The sequence below is a fragment of the Apodemus sylvaticus genome, chromosome 7, assembly GCF_947179515.1.
Source record: "Apodemus sylvaticus chromosome 7, mApoSyl1.1, whole genome shotgun sequence".
In the NCBI taxonomy this organism is placed as follows: Eukaryota; Metazoa; Chordata; class Mammalia; order Rodentia; family Muridae; genus Apodemus; species Apodemus sylvaticus.
The window spans coordinates 18,521,603-18,539,690 of record NC_067478.1 but is presented as its reverse complement, the minus strand read 5'-3'; the positions used below and the strand labels follow the sequence as shown (position 1 = coordinate 18,539,690).

The window sequence follows — 18,088 nt, the reverse complement described above, 5'->3', positions numbered from 1 at the left end:
CTGGCAGACAGTAACCACCAGTGTGTTGAAATTGCTTCAGCCTAGTGTGCTGTATTATGAATTTCTCGGGACTGATGACACAGCCCTGGAAATAGAGAGCTGGGAAGCAGTAGAGCGAGAAGAATCTAGATTCTGCAGCCAGGCGACATTGGTCAAAACCCTGCCTCTGCCACAAGCTTGCTGGATGACTTTGGGAGGACGGGCACCAGCGATGTGTTGCAGCTGGCTTCTCTGGCTCCTGAGAGCCAGCATGCCTGGCTATTCCCTCTTTACTCAGCTACAGTTCCGTGAAAACCAGCTGAGATCTGGACTCTGGGCTCGCTCCACTCCACCCTTGCCTCAACCGCACCCCTCGGGATGCTCAATAAACACTTACTCGCGTGCTCCAGTTCTCCAGTAACATGTACAGTGCTCAGAGTAAGAATATAAACACCGACTCCTAATTTTAAAGTATTTAGATATGCATTACATAAAGTTACTGTCACATGAAGTGTTTCTTTCATAATGTCCTGGAATGCCACACTTGGACTCAGAATTCTGATGCTCTTCGGAGCTTCACACTAGGTGGTGGTGACAGAAGATTTTCTCTTTGTTCCCTTTCCACAAGGACTCCCTGTCTGCACAGTCAAGGTTCTCCACACTATATGGTTGAGAAGAGTAGCTTCTTGCCTGTGCTTCCGGCATACAGAAAATACCATGCTGGAGGCAATCCACCATGTGGAACTGACCCTAGAGAGGATGTCTCCACCAGACCTGGGCATAGTCTGGGGCTTAGGGGAGGCCTAGCTATCTGGCTGTGGTATAAAAGGTAGATCAGGAAGACAGGGCCTCAAAAGGCAGCCTGATACCACCAATTCCTCATCCTATAGAGGACAGGTCTAAAGAGATACAGAATGGGACCCAGACTCTAGGGACTCTCTCACCCTGACTGGCTTCAAGGTAGATAGGTGGCCAGTGAACAGGAAAAGCCAGCCTCTAACACAGGGAAATTCCAAGGAAAGCAAGACACTTGTCTTAAAGATGAAACTACCGTAGCTCAGTGGGGACATAGGATCTGCCAAGGGCTCATAAAAATCAGTTTTTGTTCCTCAGTCTTCTTACATGGATAACAGTGGTGTTCTGCAGCTAATCCATGTCCATGTGTGCCCACCAGAGCTTCACTCTTTGCATTCAGACCTTCAAGGAGGAGGAGGAGTTGTGGTTGTTTGGAGAGTTGGTCCAGTGGGTTGCAGATCTGACCAACTGGTTTCAGCTCTTTGGGTACACATAATAGTAACCCGTGATTATCTTACAAGGGGATGAGCAGCAAAGTCAGAGACTGTCTAGGAGGCCCACACAGCACCAGATAGCCCCACTGTAAGCTATACAGTGTCAGGTACAGGAAAGACACCTGCTTCAAACAAGGTGGAAAGTGAGAACAAAATCCTGAAAGGTGTACTTTGACCTCCACATGCGAACCACGACACATGTGCAAGCACATTTTACACACACATTATAAACATGTATAATGCATGCACATACACAATTAAAAATAAATTTAAAAGTGGTAAAAGTTAAGACACACAAGCCAGCTAATCCCAGATATAACCAGATGGTGAGAGGCAAGCACAAGATCATAAGCAAAAGAAGCCAATATATTTGACACCATCAGAACCCAGCTCCCCCACCAGAGCAAGCTGTGGATACCCTGACACACCTGAAAAGCATGTTGCATCTCATGAAGATAATAGATATCTTTAAGGAGGATATAAATAACTCATTTAAAGTAATACAGAAAATCACAGTTAAGAAGGTAGAAGCCCTTGAAGAGGAAACAAATAAATCCCTCAAAGATATACAGGAAAACACAATCAAACAGGTGAAAGAATTGAACAACATGGTTTAACAACTAAAACTGGAAATAAAAACAATATAGAAATCACAAATAGAAGCAACCCTGGAAATGGAAAACCTAGGAAAGAGGTCAGGAACTGCAAACACGAGCATCACCAATAGAATACAAGGGATAGAAGAGAGGATCTCAGGAGTAGAAGATACTGACACAATGGTCAAAGAAAATACAAAGTATAAAAAACTCCTGACCCAAAATATCTAAGAGATCCAGGATAGCATTGAAAGACCAAACCTAAGAATAATAGGAATAGAAGAGAGCAAAGATTCCCAGCTCAAAGGGCCAGAAAACATCTTCAACAAAAATCATAGAAAAAAACCTTTCCCAACCTAAAGAAATAGATGACCATAAAAGTACAAGAAGTCTACAGATCACCAAATAGATTGTACCAGAAAAGAAAACTCCTCCAATCACAAAATAATCAAAACACTAAAATGCACAGAACAAAGAAAGAATATTAAAAGCAGTAAAGAAAAAAGGCAAAGTAACATATATAGGCAGACCTATCAGGATTACACCATACTTCTCAACAGAGACTCTAAAAGCCAGAAAATCCTAGAAAGATGCAGACCTTAAGAGAACACAAATGCCATCCCAGCTAGCAAAACTGTCAATCCTCATAAATGAAGAAACCAAAATATTCCATGACAAAACCAAATTTAAAATATATATATATGTATATATATATTATATTATATATATATAAGTTACCTTCTAGAATCCTCTGTAGGGCTAGATTAATATATATACTAATCTATATACTATATATTATATACATATATATCTAATCTATATACTATATACTATTATATATATATATATATATATATATATATATATATATATATATATATATTAATCTAACCCTACAGAGGATTCTAGAAGGAAAACTCCAACACAAAAAGAGTATATACACCAAAGAAAAAAACAAGAAATTAATAATCTCACAAAAAAAAACCAAAAGGAGAGAATCACACACATATAATACCACCTCCAACAAACATGACAGGAACTAACAATCATCTATCTTTAATATCTCTCAATATCAAAGGACTCAATTCCCCAATAAAAAGACATAAACTAACAGACTGGATATTCAAGCAGGATCCAACATTTTGCTGCATGCAAGAAACACACCTCAGTGACAAAGACAGACACTACCTCAGAGAAAAAGACTGGAAAAAAGTTTTCCAAGCAAGTGGACCCAAGAAACAAGTGGGAACTGCTATTCTAATATCCAATAAAATAAATTTTCAACCAAAAGTTCTCAAATGAGATGGGGAAGGACACTTCATATTCATCAAAGGCATCACTCACCAAGATGAAATCTCAATTCTGAACATCTATGCCCCAAATGCAAGGACACCTATATTTATAAAAGAAACTTTACTAAAGCTCAAAACATACATTGATCCTCACACAATAATAGTGGGAGACTTCAACACCCCACTCTCATCAATGGACAGAACATAGAAACAGAAACTAAACAGAGACATAGTGAAACTAATAGAAGTTATGAACTAAATTTATTTAACAGAATATACAGATCATTTTTACCTTAAAACAGAAGAATATACCTTCTCAGCACCTCATGGAATCTTCTCCAATATTAATGATATAAATGGTCACAAAACAGGCCTCAACAGACAAGAAGACTGAAATAATCTCATGCCTCCTATCAGATCTCCATGAACTAAGGCTGGATTTCAATAACAACAAAAACAACAGAAAGCCCACATACTCATGGAAACAGAATAACTCTCTACTCCTTGATAACTTGTACAGGGAAGAAATAAAGAAAGAAATTAAGGACTTCCTAGAATTCAATGAAGAAGAAGACATAACATAACCCAAACTTATGGGACACAATGAAAGCAGTGCTAAGAGGAAAACTCATAGCATTAAGTGCCCTCATAAAGAAACTGGAGATATTCTACACTAGCAACTTAACAGTACACCTGAAAACCCTAGAACAAAAAGAAGCAAACACACCCAAGAGGAATAGAAGGCAGGAAATAACCAAACTCAGGACTGAAATCAACCAATTAGAAACAAAGAGAATAATACAAAGAATCAACAAAACTAAAAGCTGGTTGGTTCTTTGAAAAAGTCAACAAGATAGACAAACTCTTAGCCAAAATAACTGAAGAACACAGAGACAGCATCCAAATTAACAAAATCAGAAATGAAAAGGGAGACATAACAACAAAAACAGGAAATTTTAAAAAAATCATCAGATCTTACTACAAAAGCCTTTACTCAACAAAACTGGAAAATCTAGATGAAATGGATGACCTTTTAGAAAGATACCACATACCAAAGTCAAATCCAGAGCAGATAAACTATCTAAACAGTTTCATATCCCCTAAGGAAATATAAGTAATTAAATACCTCCCAACCAAAACCTCCCCAGGGCCAGATGGCTTTAGCGCAGAATTCTACCAGACCTTCAAACAAGAGCTAATACCAACACTCCTCAAACAATTCCACACAAACAGAATAAACAGTACCTAATTCGTTCTATGAAGCCACAATTACTCTGATACCTAAAACACAAAAATCCAAAAATGAGAAAGAACTTCAGACCAATTTCACTTATGAATATCAATGCAAAAATACTCAAAAATTCTCACAAACTGAATTGAAGAACACATCAAAACCATCATTCATCACAATCAAGTAGGCTTCATCCCAGGGATAAGGAATGATTCAATATATGAAAATCCATTAACATAATCCACTATATAATCAAATGCAAAGAAGAAAAACACATGAGCATCTCAGATGCCAAAAAATATATTTGATAAAATACAACACCCATTCATGTTAAAATCTCTCTTGTTGGAGAGATAAGGAATTCAATGTCATTACTTAAACATAATAAAGGCAATATATGGCAAACTATCAGGCAATATCAAATTAAATAGAGAGATACCTGAAGCAATCCACTAAAATCAGGGACAACACAAGGCTGCCCACTCCCTCTGTCTTTTTTCAATATAGTTCTTGAAGTTCTAGCTAGAACAATAAGGCAACAAAAGGAGATCAAGGGGATATGAATTGAAAAAGAGGAAGTCAAAGTATCCCTATTTGCAGCTGATGTGATAGTATACATATGTGAGCGCCCCAAAAAACTACCAGAGAACTTCTACAGATAATAAACAACTTCAGCAAAGTGGCTGAATATAAAATTAACTCAAACAAATTAACAGCCTTCCTTTATATAAATGATAAACAGACTAAGAAAGAAATTAGGGAAACAACACCTTTAACAATGGCCACAAACAGTGTAAAATATCTTGGTATAACCTTTACTAAGCAAGTGAAAGATCTGCAAAGAACTTCAAATCCCTAATAAAAGAAAAAAGACCTCAGAAGTTGGAACAATCTCCCGTGTTCATGGATTGGTAGGATTAACATAAAATCCTAAAATGGATTGTGGTGGTAAAAATGGCCACACTTCCAAAAGAAATCTACAGATTCAGTGCAATCCCCATCAAGATTCTAACACAGTCTTCAAAGACATGGAAAGAGCAACTCTCAATTTCATATGGGAAAAAAAAAACTCAGGATAGTAAAAATGATTTTTTACAATAAAAGAACTTCTGGAAGAGTCACATCCCTGACCACAAGCTGCACTACAGAGCAATAGTGACAAAAGCCATTGACAAGTTGATCAATGGAATAGAGTCGTAGACCTAGAAATAAGCCCATACACATATGGACACTTGATCTTTGACAAAAAAGTCAGAAATACACAATGAAAAAATAAAAGAAAGCATCTTAAATAAATGGTGCTGGTCTAACTGGTGGTCTGTATGTAGGAGAATGAAAACAGACCCATACTTATCACTCTGCACAAAGCTCCAGTCCAAGTGGATCAAAGACCTCAGCATAAATCAAGATACACTGAATGGAACAGAAAGTGGGAAAGAGCCTCGAACTCATTGGCAGAAATTTCCTAAACGGAACTCCAATGGCTCAGATTCTTAAGATCAACAATTGATAAATGGGACCTCATCAAACTGAAAAGCTTCTGCAAGGCAAAGGACATTGTCAATAGGACAAATTGGCAACCTACAGAATGGAAAAAAAAAACAAACTTCACTAACCCCACATCCAATAGAGGGCTAATTAAAGAAAAGAACTCCAGAAGCTAGCCTTCAAAAATCCAAATAACCCAATTAAAAAAATGGAGTATACAGCAAACAGAGAATTTACAACAGAGGAATCTTAAATGTTCAAGAAGCACTTAAAGAAATGTTCAAAGTCCTTAGTCATCAGGGAAATGCAAATCAAAATGACCCTGAGATTCCACTTTATACCAGTCAGGGTGGCTAAGATAAAAAACTCAGGTGATAGCAGATGCTGTCAAGGATGTGGAGAAAGATGAACACTCCTCCATTGCTGGTGGGAACGTGGAGATCTGGTAGTGGGGGAGCATCCTCTCAGAGACAGTGAGGAGGAATGGGATGAGGAACTGTGGGACAGGGCACAGAGAAGGGGGACAATGGCTGTATTGTAAATAAATAAAAATAAATAAAAACATATTTGAGTCTTTTCTATGGTTTTTATAATACTCTGCAAAATAAATTTATTTTTCTCACAGCAAAAGAATCAGTAATAATTATGAAATGAAAATAAAGCTAACTGGGGTCAGAAAAGAATTATAAATGCTGAATGCTTCTATTATTGTATTAGATGTAAAATTATGTGCAAATCATGGTAATACAATAAAGTTTGAAAACTAAACAAATGTTATCCCCCAATAAAAGGAAAGTAATATTTTAAAATTATACTAATACAAGTTCTAAAATAAGAGACAAAATGGCCTCATCTGGTCCTGGCGATGAAACATTATAGTCATTGTTTTGAACCTTAGTTTCTGCAAATGTTAACCATTTGCCAAAAATTTCAGTCATATTTAACAGAACAATTTGATTTGTCTTTGTATCTTTACCCACTATTCATTAAGGAATTGATTTTTGTTGGTTGCAATATTGAAAAGTATCCTTCACATGTTGTAGAGTCACTAAGAAAAGTCATAACAGGGTTAGTTTGCCAGAGATTTAAAGAAATGAATTTCTCAACAAGTCCCAAAAGTCGAACCACTTTTTATCTTGGTCTCCTTGGGATAAATCTCAATACTTTTCCACAAAATGCATCACATTACATTTGGTAAAGTTTCCAAAGGTTGTTTTATGCAAAAATGTCAGTGACTGTGTGTAGAAGTTTAACATACTTGGTTAATCAGAGAGAAGACAGAAAGGGAGTTAAAACAATGGGGGGGGGAGCTGCAGATAAAAACATAAAGAGTCCTACATGTGGCATATAAAATATTGTTCCACCTATACAAAAATAGATGTATGTGTTTATACATGGCCATGGTGTTATAGTAAAGGCCAGGTTGCCCAGTGGTTAGAGCTCTAGCTGTTCTTCCAGTAAACCTGAATTTGATTCTCAGCACTCACATGGTGGCTCACAAACATTTTTAACTCATTCCAGAGTACCTGCCTCCTTCTGCTGGCCTCCACAGGCACTGCACACATATGTTTACAGATATACATGTAAACAAAACACTGATGCACATAACATAAGAACAAATCTTAACATTTCAGAAAACAGTTAGACCCACATTCAGACAGCTTAGTTCAAATCCCATCTGTGATGGTTTGTATATGTCGTTCCAGGGAGTGGCACTATTAGGAGGTGTGGCCTTGTTGGAGGAAGTCACTGTGGCGGGTGAGCTTGGAGATCTTCTACCTAGATGCCTGAGCATGCCCAGTCTGCTCCTGGCTTCCTTTGGATAAAGATGTAGAACCCAGCTCCACCCGCACCATGCCTGCCTGGATGCTGCCATGCTCCTGCCTTGACAATGGACTGAACCTCTGAACCTGTGAGCCAGCCCCAATTAAATGTTGTCTTTTATAAGACTTGCCTTGATCATGGTGTCTGTTCACAGCAGTAAAACCCAAAGTAAGACAGCATCGTTACTACATCCTTGGTTATTTTAGAGTATATTCCTCCAGCTCAGATGTCTTTCCTCACCGGGCTGCAATTCTCTGACCTGAGGAGTGGTGTGAAGCCTATCTCATGGTATTATTGTGAAAATTAAATGAATTCTCGTATGTAACCTATTTAGTACAATTCCTAGCATGGAGTTCTTAGAGTGTTCAGTAAGAGTAGAAATATAAATATTATTAATTATATTTGTCAAGGGTTTGATTCAGAAGTAAGAGAAGAGTCTGGCTATGAAATAGACACTGATGCACTTACAAAAGTGATATCAGCCTTGAAGGAGACTCCAACCGACAGCTCATTGCTAAATCTGGAGAGGAACCTACTGGTGCTACATGTGCTATATGGGAACAATTATTTCTTTTCTGGGATAAAACCTGCCTAGGTCCATCAGAGTGGGAGAGTCTTGATCACGTTGGTGAACTAGCTGCAAGGGAGTCTGGATAAACACATCATCTCTGCCTAGCACTTTTAGCTTCTGAGGGGAAGGTGGGTATAAGTTGAGAGCCCCCCCCCCATTGTAAATGACTTCATGTACTATACAGCAATAATAATAATAAGCTGGAGTTGCAGGGAGTTGTGAGCTGGATGCTGGAAATTGAACTTGTGTCCTCTTCAAGAACAGTACTCACTCCTAACCACCGATATACTCTCCAGCCCATACCTATACATGTTTCTAGTTTACATACATACATATATATATATACATATATATATGTATATATATATGTGTGTGTGTGTGTGTGTGTGTGTGTGTATACATATGTGTGTGAGTGTGCTACCAACACTATTTAAACCAGGAGAAGGCAGAAGAGAGCAAGGGATGTTAAATAGACCTGTGTTCTTACTGGATACCATCCAGTGGTCACCAGAGCTCTCCAGATTCTGGTCTTCTTACTTGTGAAACAGAGTGAACTCAAGCTACGGAGATCTGGGAAATGCCACACTATCAGAGCATCTCTGTGGTTGGCATTGTTTGAAATGAAACTTCAGGAAGTAAAGACTCCCACCAGTTCCATACAATGACCATCCTAAAAATGAAATTTAGGACTAGGGGATGTATGGCAGTAGTGGTATGCTTGCCTAATCTGTGCCTATGTATTGAAGAGGGAAGGAAGAAGAGAAGAAGGAAGAGGAGGGAGGGAGATAGGGAGAGAGGGAAGAAGAGAGACACTATAAGTTTACTTCTGATCCTGAGATGACAGAAAGACATTCAGTCTTAGATTCTTTAATGCCAAGAACCAGAAGCACACTGAGTGGAAGTCAGTCATGAAGGTAACATTTATCTTTACAATTTGTAGAGTTTTGGAGGACCCCAAATCATCTTTAGTGATGGGGCCTGGTGGAAGAAGGAGGGGTTGACTAGAGAGGGCATGATGGAACTTTCTGGGGTGATTGCAACACTCGTTATCTTGATTGGGGTTTATCTTGTACTCATGTATGCAGTTCTTACTTTGGGAGTTTAGTGTGTTTCTCAGTACATAGCTTTATTTTTAAAAACAAATGAAGTCATAAGCTATTGATGAACTTCAGGTGCTCCATGCTGAAGTAATTAGAGATGATTGATTCTGGTATATGTGACTTACTTTGAAAATTATCAAAATACCACGGGATGAAGGAGGGGTGCAGGGATGGAGGGGTGGATATAACAGGTGGCAGGAAACAGACGTAAACCAATAGTACAACCTAGGAGAGGTATATAAAGAATATATAGACAGTATATAACCAGTATATAGACAGCATATAAACTATGTAAACATTATATAAACAACATATAAATGGTATATAGACATTATGTAATTTATATAAACAGTATAGAGACAGTATGTAATCTATATAAACAGTATAGAGACAGCATATAAATGGTAGATAGTATATAGACAGTCACTCAGAGAAGGTAAGTAAGGCACACACAGAGAAGCAGCTTGGCTGAGCTCACACAGCCAGGTTCAGAGAGGCAGGTGGAGAACACTCTCCGTTCTGTCATGGAGGAAAGGGTTTGGCATCTGGCAATCCTGAATATCAAATGCATTTAGAATCTTGGAATTTTCTATGCAACAATACATTTCTGCAAATTATAAACTCTGAGCTCTACCCAAGCAATTAGTTTAAGAACTAGTTTATAAGGTTCGTAGACACTGAGTTCAGAAAAGGGAACGAAACAGTACTTTATTTTAAGAAGCTTAATTAAAGTCTTTAGCTATTCATCTGCTTATTGCTGTATTCTAAAGTGGTTTTGTAATACCCAACCTCTTTGGCAGGGCATAGAGAAACGCAGTTATTAAGTACTATTAGAACCATCTCACCAAGCAGACTCTGCACAGATCTTCACCCATACTTCCTGGGAGCCAAAGTTTCACACCGACACTCTTCAAAGGAGAGTGACTTCAGAATAAGATATTCAAACGAATCATTAAGAGCTATTATTAAATCCTTCTCAGGGCATCTGAGTCATCTAAAAGAAGATTTAGATTTGGCTTAATTAGAGGAGAAAATAAAGGACTATGTAACATTAAATACATATATATTAACTTTCTACTGATGCTTTGTGAGTTTTACATCATGTACCCCAGTCCTGCTCATCTCCCTGTCCCCTCACATCCACCCTTCGCTCTTTCAACCTCCCCTCCAAAACACACACACACACACACACACACCAAAACAAAAACAAAGCATAAAAAAACATCTCATCATGGAAGCTGTTGTATGTCATGATGTGTCCTACAGTATATCCTGTCCACACATCTTCATTTGCAAATGTTCATTACAACAAGTCATTGGTCTGGTTCAAGGTCTCTGACTTCTGTGACCCCATCAATATTGATCCTCATCGGAACTCCACCCAGTTATCTTGCCACGTGTGACATAGAGATCCTGCAGCTTTTTAACAGCAGGACTGGTCCTTCCACATATCCCAAGCATCCACAGATGATATAGATTTTGGGTGAGTCAATGCAGATCCCTGGATCTGGGCCTGGATTGTAGCTGAACTGGTCAACACATCATCTCCCCCTTGTCAACACTACCAGCCCTGTTCCAGCTAGGCCACCCAATGCCAGCTTCTCCACCAGCAGGAGGCAGGGTCAACTCTCCTGCTCTCATACCTTGGGGGCAGTTCACCCACACCCATGCCTCAAGAGCCAGCTCCACTGTGAGACCCATTCAAGACACAGGGCCCTGCAGCTGTGAGGGGCTGGGCCAGCTCTCCTGTTCTCACAACGTGGTGACCTGTGGTTTCACCCTCAGGGTCAGCTCCACTGCGTTGCTCAGGCCAGGTGAAGGGCCTGCTTTCCTGAGTGCATCATCCAGTGAGGGTGCAGGGATAGCTCTCTCACCTACTGCAGGTGGTGAGAGGGGAGGAGACAGCACTCTTGCACCCCGTCTTTAATAGAGAGAGCCATGCATAGTGCTACATGCCTGTAAGCCTACTTGGAAAGTAGAAATAGAAGCAGGCGGATTAGGAATTTAAAGGTTATAATGAGTTTGAAGCTATCCTAGGCTGAAAAAAAAAAGAAGCCTGCATGAAGTCCTGGACTCTATTTCCATCACAAACAAAACAAAACAAAACAATCCAAAGAAATAAAAGGGAAGGGGTTAAAAAAAAAAGGCAAAAGTGTTATGGTGAAATTGAATAATACCAAGTAAAAGAAAGATTCTAAATACTTTGAAGAGTCAGAAAGAAATTTCACAAGGGACTAACAATCAATAAGAAACCAGATGTCCTAACAGCACTATTGGATTCCACAGACTCTTAATTATACAGAGAAGTACTTTGCAATCTAGATTTTTTTATAGCTGATTAAAATGTCTTTTAAGTGTGAGAATGCAATAAAAGTGTTCTTAGATAAACAGCTGCTCATATTTGCCATCCAAACGGGGGCTGTTTAAAATAAAAATCCAAAAGGTGCTGTGAGGATAAAGGAGCTAGCAACAGCTCAGATGCTGTAGTTAGCTCTACTGTGAAATCAATAAGGTAGATGGAGAGAGAGAGAGAGAGAGAGAATAAAACCAAGTTAATGTATTTGTCTCATTAGAAGAAGAATGATAATATGACAGAATCAAAATATATAGATACATTGATATAGATCAATAGATAATAAATAAGTAGATAGGTTGATAGAGGATAGGTAGGTAGACAGATTAATGTATAGGTGAAAAGAATATATAGACATACTATACATATATATGTGTGTGTATATATACATAATATATTTATATATTTATACACACAATATATATAAAATGGAATTTATTCCCATGCAGGCTTATGAATGTGAATGTGGCTTTAGCTTAATAACTGGAAATTAAGGTGAATAATATTTAACAAACACAATATAGATCATTCAATCATACACAAGCAAGAAAGTGAGATATGAGAAGAAAATAGAGTAGATGGGGAAAATTGTAAAATATAAGTATTTACAAATATAGTTATTCAAGATAGCTATCTGTACAGAGTAGACATTTGTCTCTTCATAGTGAGCACATATGTTAAGTGTGGCCAGACATACACATATGCACATATGTACATACATAGATATGTATGCACACACACACATATATATATATACACACACATTCTCATAGATATACACTCACACACACATGTACACATAAACATACACATTCATACATGCACATATATACACACATGCATAAAATATATAGATGTGCACACATATACATACATATACAGTGTCTTTGGATTCTAAAGTAAATGTGTTCATAAACATGCCTCCAGACCCCCAGGAGGAAGTGAAGCTTTCTCAGGTGTAGAAGTCTTGATGACTAGCTGTTTTTAAAGATGTTGCCAGTTGGTGCAAAAATGTCCAAGCCAAGCGTAACCAAGAGATAAATTCAAAGATCACACCAGACCGTTAATTTGATGCTAACCACATTACTAGTTTTATAGCCACTTAAGCAAATAAATGCTTCAAAACATCCTTGGAAAGTGGCCTAATCTGGTTTTTCAGCTGACCCTTTTAGATCTGGATTTGAAAGCTTGGATGCTGATCTCTGGCACAGAGCAAACACTGCAGGGTCAACAAAGAGGAGGCCATTTGTGGTTTGCAAAACAGCAATGGACGTGCTGTTAGCTGTGTGATCAGTTACCATGGTAGGCAACCGGGGAGTCCTTTCTGATTTCAGGCTCTTATTAAATACAGAAGTGGGAGGGGGCTGCCAAGGAGGACAGCAATTTTGAATAAATCCATTAATTCCGGGAAATCGTTTGAAATCAGGCAGAACAAGACAAGTTTCATTTTGTGATTTTTTTTACACTTCAATTGACAAGAAATAATCACCTTTAATTTCTGGGACAGTCTCTTGCTTTTCATGGTGCTGTTGCTGATAATTCGAATGCTGTAGTTTTCTGCCTCTCTCGGAACAGTGACCGTGAGAAACACACAGAATGACCCAGCCCAGCCCAGCTGACCCAGGGAGGCTGCAGGCTGCAGACACAGGCTTGAAATATACATTTCACGCCCACTGCTGTTCATACATGAAAATCCAGCTTTCACCTCAAAGAGGTGAAAACCAAGAGACAGTTCGTTCTGGAGGTAACAGTCTCGTGAAGTTGTACAGCAACAGCATAAAAGAAAGTCATAGGCCAAAGCGCCTTTCAAATACATTGGTGGGTTCCTCAGTTACAGCCTCTACTCCAGGCTTTGCATGTTGTATAACTACACATATGTAGAAGCCAGTTGTCTGTTGCACATTCCAGAAGAGTTTACCTGGTCCTCACCAAGATGTGAAGTCACAAATAGAGGTAGGCAGCAAGTGCTATTTAACAAGTAAAGTTAGCTGAAGATAGATTCTAATTAGGCTCTGGCCCTGCAACATTCCAGCTGTCCACAGTCACTGAAATTCTAATCCATCCACCGGCTTTGTAGAATGTTAATGTAAGCATTGCTTCTTTTGGGAGACTTGAGTACACGCTGCTGAGATAGCGAGTTTGTTACATAGTGTTATGTGATACTTCTTAATTAATTTGGAATTAGTGATACTTAATGCTGAGTCAATCTGCCCAGAGCCTTCCTCCCACTTTAGGGACTGGTCCAAAGATGACCTAATGATATCAGAGCAAAGGATACAATACGATGGGGAAATGCATTTGCAGCTCCAAAATGGTATCTGCCTGCCAACAATTCCTGAGATGAGGGAGGCCCACAGTGCTCCACTGAGGCGTGGATAGTAAGGGGAAATAACCTTAAATAAGCAAAATGGTTTTCCCTTCCTATTTGAAGCACAAACGCAACTCCCGCATTTGCAGCTAGGACATTTGAACTAAGATTTCAGTCATTGTGGCTGCTGGGAGCAAGAGAGGAGAGGGGAAAGAGGCAGTGGGAAAGCGAGGGGACCAGGAGAAAGGGGAGGAGGAGCAGTCAGCACCCCCGCATTGAGGCAGCAGCTGCAGTCCTGAGAGTCATGCAGAGTAAGGCATTGGGTTCGAGTCCCAGATCCGATGCAAGGTGAAACACGGTAGCATTTGCCTGTAATCCCAGGGCTTTTATTGAAAGATGGGAGGCAGCAACTGAAGAAATCCTGAAGCCAGTGCCCCTGCCAGCTTCAGGTCCGTAGCCATGAACAGGAGACCCTATCCTGAACTGCTCAGTCCAAGTGGGCTTCAGGGATGCAGATGTGTGAACTAAATAAATGTGTATGCTAAGAATCCAGTCCGTTTAAGTGCTAATGGAATCCAGGCTACCACTGTGCCTACTTGTAGGTAACTAAATGCGTTTCCTCTTCCCATCTTCCCTCTTCCTCCTCCTCGGTTTGTTCTAGCTCACTCCAGCTCCCGCTCCTGCTCCCGCCCCGCCCCGCCCCATCCCTTCCCCCTCCCTCTCCCTTTCCTGGATCTACTAATTTCAAAGTGGATACTGTGTTTTCCTTTCTCATAATTCCGACCCCTCGTGCAGTCTCTAGGAGCTGCCATGAGGAGCAGTCAGATGGGCCTGGGTCTAGTTCTTTTCTTCACTTCTTTTTCATTGAGGTGCTGGACAGAGCCTAAGTATGTTTTAAAGTCCTTGACCAAGACTTTGGACTCCCTTACTCTTTTTCTGATCTTTCCTCGGTACTGTGAGGTCACCTGTGCCAGGAGTCTGGCAGCTAGCCTCTCCCTGGGCAGAAGGACTTTTGTTTTTCTCCATTCTCCTCTCTTCCTGGCAACTTTTAACCTCTAATACTTTGTCCTTAAACTTCTATTTGAGTCCTGTTCTTGGTCCTGGAGTTTCTGTTTGTGACTATTCTTAAATTTGTAAATCATCAGAGAAAACAAAGCCATTCCCACATTGCTGATGGAATCAAGCAGCCTTATATAGAATGCGTTCTATCAGGCTCCACCTAGCTCCCATAAACAGAGTAAGATGAACTGCCTATGGCTGTCAGGATTAGGGGTCAGACCAGTGAACAACTGAGTCGATTATCTTAAAGTGATACCACCAAATGGAAGCAACCTGATCCTCTCAACTATAGGCAATGCAGAAAGATATTTAATGTTGGCATTAAGCATAATTGGAAATAAAAACACAGAGGCATTATTTTGTTAAGGGACATAAGGTTTTCATACCAAAAAATAAATGAATGATAGATTCTCAAGGACCAGCCACGCAGGGAGTCACCTCTGGGACCATTCGGAGAAAATCAAGTAAATGTTAGCCTGGTCTCCAGTTCAGAGCTCAGCATTCAGCATGTTCCTGTGTGCTGTGCCAGTCACGTGAGGATTAGGAAATGCCATGGTAACCAATTGCTAGGAAACCTCCAGGCAGCCTAGTGAGTTTATGTAAGATGTGTCCTGTAGATTTGAAAATGGTCAGAGTTGTGGTTGAATGATTTAGGGGGAAGTGGAGTCGGCTTTTGTGTTTTTGTTTTATCTCCATTAGAATCTTTGAGATGGTTTAGCTTCATTTCACTTTCAGATCGTATTTCAGACATGCACTTATGGAGAGAGTCCTAGGTTCCAGGCTGCTGTTGTTTGAGTGTAGAATATCCTGCCTAAGGCTTTCTTCCCACATGCTGATGCTGTTTGAGAAAGTTGTGGACCCTTAGGAGGCTGAGCCTCACTGGTGGAAGTGGATTCCTGAGGGTGGGTCTGGAGCTTTTAAAGCCCCATTGTCTCTCCACTGTCTGCTTCCTGACTGTGGATGCAATGTGACCAGCCACCGCTCATGCCTTCCACCAAACCTACCATGCTGCTGCATCCTGTGGTGATTTCAGGATATATGATAGTGGCACTATTAGGAGGTGTGGCCTCATTAGAGGACGTGTATCACTGTGGAGGTGGGGCTTTCAGGTCTCATATATATGCTCGAGTCTGGCCAGTGTGGTCCAGATCCTCCTCTTGGCTGCCCACAGGAGACAGTTTCCTCCTGTACTCAGCCTCTGCTCAGGGTGGATGATGGTCTCCTCCAGGCTGCTTACAGAGGTCAGTCCCCTTCAGATGCCTCCAGATCAAGATCAGAAGTCTCAGCTCTTCCAGCACCAAGTCTGCCTGTGTGCCGCCATGCTGCCTACCATGAGGATAACAACTAAACCCCTGACACTGTAAGCCAGCTCCAGTTCAATGTTTGCCTTAATAAGGGTTGCCTTGGTCATGGTGTCTCCTTACAGCAATAAAACTGTAGGTGCAAGATCTCTACGTTTAGGAAGTTTTGTTTGTTTCTTTGTTTGTTCTCCCTAAAATACTGTGAGAATCCCCATGTTTCCTGTCTGGATAATCAAAAATCAGCGGTTTTTACCGTGTTCTATGGACACTTGCCTCATTTTTATGCCTTTCCCTAGTATTCCAGGGCATTTGCCCTCCTATTTCATTGGAGGAAATTATTCCTGGCTTGAGGTGACTCTTTGTTCTTCTGGGGGCTCTGTGAAGCTTTAAAAAACAAACAAGCAAACAAATAAAAAGCATCAATTTCCCTTACCTCTTCCCTTGGAGTTGCCCATACAGTCACCTCTCCACCTCTGCCCAAACCCCATGCTTTCCTTAAATCCCCTGAGTAATTTCTGTGATGAGATAACCCAGTTCTTCGCCCTATCTGTGGCTCACAACCTTTTCCATGTTTCAGCATGGAACAGACATGATGTTGGCACATCCTGACCCCTGAACCTGACGGGAGGCAATTCTTCCTTCCACTCCATAGCTCTCAAACATGAGATCGCTCAGCAGTCCTTCTCCCCCAGGTCAATAGACCTGTGCCTCAGCCACACCCTGGAACTAGCGCTGGGAGTCAGGATGCTGTAAATTGATAAGGTGTGACCTTCAGGGGCCCAAGAGGGTAGAGACTGTGAGGATGGGAAGAGCAATCATGCCTGGGACCTCCCACTCCAGGAGAACCATATTGTGCAGAGTGAAGGGTTACATAGCCACACATGCCTGCAACATGCATCTTCCATATCCACCCTGCTGTTACTCTTCTACATGCCTCACCTCCTTCCCTCTTGCTTTGTCTTCTCTGGTATGCTCTGCTTTTACATCCAGGTCCCACCTCCCATTTCTACAAATGAGAGGAATTTGCTGTTATGGGTCTACAGATTTGCTGTTATGGGTCTGCAGGGTTTCACTTAATGGGTATGCTCTGGTGAAGATAACCAGTGGTTATGGCCAAGGAGAGGAAGAGAGCCAAGATGGAGTCCTCAGAGTCTGGATTTTCCAGTGTACTTGCTTCAGGGAGACCCAAGAACTTTGGAAAGGGGTCTAGAATGCAGTTCCCTCCAGCCAGGAGAAGTCATCAGTGAGGAGGCTCCTTGTGCCTTTCATGTTCACTGTTGTCACTTCGTTAGCATGACAGCAAGGAAGAGCTGAGAGGCTGTGCATGGTTCCTCTATGACTCTGGTGGTTTTTGCCAGTGTCCACTACACCAGAGGGATTGCCTCACTCAGTTGGGATGATGGGGCCCAGGGCCACTTCGAGGAAGGACACACACTGTCTCCTTCGGGGAGATGAGGTGTGAAGGGGTGAGGGTTGCCTCTTTTCCACCCCACTTCTTGTTTTCCTTCCTCTGGAGTGTCTTCTACATGACACCCACTCTAATGTCCCCTGCACATTTTATCACAGGTGACCTGTTCTCACACATCTCTTCTTTCCTATCCTCTAATTCCTGTGCGTTGGGGTACAGAATACTCTCTGTGCAATAAAACTCTCTTCCCACTAGCCATGTCTGTTTCACTTAGCCTCTCTCAGAGCTC

The 18,088-nt window shown here is 40.7% G+C and overlaps 1 long non-coding RNA gene across 1 annotated transcript in view; it reads right to left on the bottom strand.

The window, feature by feature from the left end:
- Nucleotides 1-18,088, bottom strand: part of LOC127688626 (uncharacterized) — a 29,825-nt gene that overhangs the window by 7,375 nt on the left and 4,362 nt on the right. The window lies entirely within an intron of this gene.